The sequence below is a fragment of the Physeter macrocephalus genome, chromosome 7, assembly GCF_002837175.3.
Source record: "Physeter macrocephalus isolate SW-GA chromosome 7, ASM283717v5, whole genome shotgun sequence".
Lineage (NCBI taxonomy): Eukaryota > Metazoa > Chordata > Mammalia > Artiodactyla > Physeteridae > Physeter > Physeter macrocephalus.
In genome coordinates this window covers 37,371,955-37,378,042 of record NC_041220.1, presented here as the reverse complement: position 1 = coordinate 37,378,042, position 6,088 = coordinate 37,371,955, and positions in this window count along the sequence as shown.

The window sequence follows — 6,088 nt, the reverse complement described above, 5'->3', positions numbered from 1 at the left end:
CGGTTCCTCTGCATCGGCAGGCGGACGCGCAACCACTGCGCCACCAGGGAAGCCCTCCCCTGTTGCCTCTTTGACCTCATGTTCTGTGTATTCTCAGTCTAGTTCCTGCTCTGTCCTGCTGGCCTCTTTGCTATTCCTTGAGCACAGTAGGTGAGCTGCCACCTGATAGCTTTCCATTAGTCATTTCCTCAGTCCGGAATTCTTTCCCCAGATAAATGCATGGACCACCCCCCACTCTTCTCTTATGTCTCTACTTAATTTTTCTGTGAGGCTTTTCCTGGCCATCTTCCCCAGTACTCCTCCTGACATTTCCTACCCCACTTCCTTTACCTATTTTTCTTCTTTTCATATAATATAATGTAAATACTATACATTTTACTTTTTATAGTGTTTTTTTTTTTTTTTGCTACTTGTCTCCAATTGTTTGTGTTTCTGTAGCCCTGTACACTTATAAATCTATTTCCCTTAAAAGAATGTAAGTTTCATGAGGGCTATATCCCAGGAGCCTAGAATAATACATCTAGTTACTTTTAAATAAGTTTAAGTAGCTTATGTAATAAAATTAAATTCATTTATTTACATAGTTTAAATAACTGTTGACTGAGTAAATGAATTAATTAACATGTGACTGACTAAAATACAGCATCAGTGTAAATACTCTCTTAAAGAACACACCAAATAAGCAAGCACTAGACCTACCTGAGGCTTGGAGGTAATTGTCACAGAAATGTTCAAATTTCAACTTTGTCTTAGAAAATACATAGGAGTTTGTTAGTCAGAGAATGTGAAGAGAGACCATTCTCTGTCAGAAGGTATTATACATAGGAAAGACATGGAGAGGCAAGAAGTAAGGCCAGAAATATCTCCCCAGAAAGCTGTGAAATGGTCTTGAATGCTGTGTTAAGACCTTGGATATTATTCGATATATAATACGAAACCATTAAAATAGTTTTTGCAGTAAAATGGCTTGTCACAACAGTTTTTGCAAAATAATTCTGAGAATAATGTGGATAATGACCTAGAAAAATGTCAGGTTAGAAGTGGAAAGACCAATTAGGAAACAAATTACAATTACCTAAGAAAGAACAAAAGATGTGAATGAGGTGAAAGTTGAATGTACAAGTTATGGAGCAAAATCCACAAATGTAAATCTTTTCAGTTGTTCATCTAAGTATTATTTGATGGTAACTGGTAGGAGAAAACTAGTGATGTAGCTGAAGAAACAGGAAATTATGAGATAGTATTTGTAGAATATAGGATGGGGCAAAACTGATGGTTTGTCTAGGCTAAAGAAAGACCACTGGAAATGAAGCAAAGATGTAAGAGAGAAAAAGGATAAAATAGAATGGTGATGATCATGTAGGAGGCATTAAGAGCAGATCTACTCAAGACAAATGACTGATTCAGAGCTTCTCTGGAGAGTTAGAGAAATGAACAAGCGTGGTGAAGCCCCCAAGCTAATGGATGGAGATGCAAAAATGATTAAAACAGATCAGATATCTTGCCCTCAGGAAACAAAGCTTTTAAAAATAGATCCATACAAAACATTATGACTGATAAGCAGTCATAAAAATTCATAAGCAAAACAATATGGTTAATAGGAGACATAAAAATCAGAAACAGGAAAAAATAGCAATTTCAGGAAAATAATTTTATGGTGCTGAACTACTTTAAATTAGTCAATGACTGTAAATAACATATATATATAAATTGATTATATTTAGTGTTTCAGAATGTAGAAAGGTGTGGTAAATTTTAAAAATTCTTCTACATAAAATAATTAGGAAATTTAAAAAATATCATTATGCTTAAAAGTTAATTTTTAAGTTGATTCCACTTAGCTTGCCAGAATGATTCATTCTCCAGTAACACAGAATCACATTTGTGATCTCTTTATTTTAGCAAACCCAGCCCTTCAATGTGTTTTTTTGGCAAATAAAATATTTTAAGGCATGTTTCAAATTTGTTGATAGCCTGTAAATATCAGAAGAATTCACATTAAAAAAAATCCAGACTTCTGATTTATCTCCTAAAATAATTTGCAGAATCTGGTAATACAGAGTAATAATTTTTCCATGTCAAAAACTGTCTGTAGCTGAATATTGACTGCTTCCTTCAACCCAGGCTCAAACTTTCTAGGAGGACATAATACATACTTTATCTTACCTTTTTTATGTCTAGTGCTGTTTTATTCATTTAAATCACTTGGTTGGTCTCTACAGTTATTTGAATTTGTAAATATTTTCTGATTTAGCATCTTCCACCTAAAAAATAATATTTTCTATTACATACACTATTGCGAAACTTTGCAATAATACACACACACACATATATTTAATTGACACTATCTTACAGATGAAAAACCTGAAGACAAAACTTATCTACTCAGTTTATAGTGCTAATAAGTAGTGGATATGAGTCATTACATTGTGTGGCTTGTCATTCAGGTAAACCAAGTTTTTATATTTGATAGATGGCTACCAAGCTTCAGTTCTTCATTCATTCAAATAATGAAGCACATTTATTTTTATAATAATGCAATTTTATTACATATCCAAATGTTTTTCAGATACATGTTCAAAGAAAACAGAAAACAGATCTGCGAAATTCTTTTTGCCTGTAGCCAACTAAATTTATGCAAATGAGAAAATGAGACTATGAAAGACTTAAGAACTTCCTTGAACCACAAAACTAGACCATGGCAGAGGTGAGGCTACATAAAAACAGAATGTTAATAATCAATACATGTAATAACATCTTCATTTCCTCTAATCATGTTCTAAATCATCCTGTATGAAATACTCCTTAGAATATGTGGGTACAAAAATTGGTCAGAAAAACAACATGTGATCATAGTGAGTTCTTCTTAGAATTCAAATAGGTTACTTGTATTTTAAACCACATGATGGAGAAACAAGGTTTAAATATTATTAAGATAAACTATCTTAGCACATTCACTGTCTGGACTTCTTTGTTTTACAAAACAAGGTAATATTTTCATATATCCTTTCTCTCATACTTCTTACCTATGAAGAATATCTGTACAACAAATACTATTATTTAGAAAAAAATACAAACAGTATTTTAAAAGATAATAAAATATTTTAAACAAGGTTTCTTCTGATTAGCCCAAGACTCTTATTTATCATTCTTTACCAGGTTTGATGAAACTGACATATAGACACTAGAAACAGTTTATTGTACTGGTTTTATTTTATTATTATGTGCTCAGACCTTGCCTTTTGATGCAGGGCATTCAAAATGAAGATTACAGAAACTCAGGAAAATCTTCATCTGTAAAAGAGAAAAAAAATTATTCACCTTACATTACTCTGGTGCAGAAAATACACATAACATGCCTAGCAGAGTGAAAATAGCAGATGCTGATTAGTAGATCTTTTGTTTTATTTTTTAAACCTACATTTTAAGAAAATTTGTTTCTCATTTAATTTTTTATGATACAATTTATTTCATTAATCTAAAGAAAATTCCTAACTATAACATATTGGGAACAGCTGTGGTGAATAAGCTTATTTCACATAATTAAATGTCACACAATATTAAAGATGTTCTAATGAAAGTGTCCTTTGTTATATGAAATTTAACTTTAATGTGCAATGTTAGGGAAAATACGATTTTAGTCTGTCTACTTAAATATAAGTAAATTTATTATTTATATCAAAACTATGCAACAAATATACTATATGAAAAAGAGAAATTATGCAGCTTACTACTTGGAAATTATTTATTAATGCAAATCTTAAGATAGAAAATTGAGGGAAGGAGCTTCAAGATGGTGGAAGAGTAAGACGTGGAGATCACCTTCCTCCCCACAAGTACATCAGAAATACATCTACATGTGGAACAACTCCTACAGAACACCTACTGAACACTGGCAGAAGATCTCAGACCTCCCAAAAGACATGAAACTCCCCATGTACCTGGGTAGGGCAAAAGAAAAAAGAAAAAACAGAGACAAAAGAATAGGCACAGTACCTTGCACCAGTGGGAGGGAGTTGTGAAGGAGGAAAGGTTTCCACACACTAGTAGCCGCTTCGCGGGCGGAGACGGGGGGTGGGGCGCAGAGGGAAGCTTTGGAGCCGCGGAGGAGAGTGCAGCCACAGGGGTGTGGAGGGCAAAGCAGAGAGATTCCCGCACAGAGGATCGGTGCTGACCAGCACTCACCAGCCTGAGAGGCTTGTTTCCTCACCCGCCGGGGTGGGCGGGGGCTGGGAGCTGAGGCTCAGGCTTCGGAGGTCGGATCTCAGGGAGAGGACTGGGGTTGGCGGCGTGAAGATAGCCTGAAGGGGCTAGTGCGCCACAGCTAGCCGGGAGGGAGTCTGGGAAAAAGTCTAGAGCTGCCGAAGAGACAAGAGACTTTTTCTTGCCTCTTTGTTTCCTGGTGCGCGAGGAGAGAGGATTCAGAGCACTGCTTAAAGGAGCTCCAGAGATGGGCGCGAGCCGCGGCTATCAGCGCGGACCCCAGAGACGGGCATGAGACGCTAAGGCTGCTACTGCAGCCACCAAGAAGCCTGTGTGCAAGCACAGGTCACTATCCACACCATCCCTCCCGGGAGCCTGTGCAGCCCGCCACTGCCAGGGTCCCAAGATCCAGGGACAACTTCCCTGGTAGAACACACGGCGGGCCTCAGGCTACTGCAACATCATGCTGGCCTCTGCCGCCGCAGGCTCACCCCGAACTCTGTACCCCTCCCTCCCACAGGCCTGAGGGAGCCAGAGCCCCCATATCAGCTGCTCCTTTAACCCCATCCTGTCTGAGCGAAGAACATATGCCCTCAGGCGACCTACACGCAGAGGTGGGTCCAAATCCAAAGATGAAACCCAGGAGCTGTGTGAACAAAGAAGAGAAAAGGAACTTTCTCCCAGCAGCCTAGGAGCAGCAGATTAAGTCTCCACAGTCAACTTGATGTACCCTGCATCTGTGGAATAGCTGAAGAAACAACGAATCATCCCAAATTGAGGAGGTAGACTTTGGGAGCAATGATATATATATATTTCTTCTCTTTTTGTGAGTGTGTACGTGTATGCTGCTGTGTGTGATTTTGTCTGTATAGCTTTGCTTTTACCATTTGTCCTAGGGTTCTTTCTGTCGGTTTTTTTGTTTTTTTTTTTTTAGTATAGTTCTTAGTACTTATAATCATTGGTGGATTTGTTTTTTGGTTTGGTTACTCTCTTCTTTCTTTCTCTTTTTTTTTGTTACTTCTTAAACTTTTTTAAAAATTATTTTTTATTTTAATAACTATTTTATTTTATGTCATTTTATTTTATTTTATTTTATTTTATTTTATTTTATTTTATCTTCTTTCTTTCCTTCTTTATTTCCTCCCTTTTATTCTGAGCTGTGGGGATGACAGGCACCTGGTACTCCAGCCAGGCATCAGGGCTGTGCCTCTGAGGTGGGAAAGCCAAGTTCAGGACAGTGTCCACAAGAGACCTCCCAGCTCCATGTAATATCAAACGGTGAAAATCTCCCAGAGATCTCCATCTCAGCACCAAGACCCAGCTCCACTCAACGACCAGCAAGCTACAGTGCTGGACACCCTATGCCAAACAAGTAGCAAGACAGGAACACAACACCATCCATTAGCACAGAGGCTGCCTAAAATCATAATAAGGCCACAGACACACCAAAACACACCACTGGACATGGACCTGCCCACCAGAAAGAAAAGATCCAGCCTCATCCACCAGAACACAGGCACTAATCCCCTCCACCAGGAAGCCTACACAACACACTGAACCAACCTTAGCCACTGGGGACAGAAAACAAAAACAACAGAAACTACGAACCTGCAGCCTGTGAAAAGGAGACCACAAGCAGAGTAAGTGAAGCAAAATGAGAAGACAGAGAAACACACCGCAGATGAAGGAGCAAGGCAAAAACCCACCAGACCTGAAAAATGAAGAGGAAATAAGCAGTCTACCTGAAAAAGAATTCAGAATAATGATAGTAAAGATGATCCAAAATCTTGGAAATAGAATGGAGAAAATACAAGAAACGTTTAACAAGGACCTAGAAGAACTAAAGAGCAAACAAACAGTGATGAACAACACAATAAATGAAATT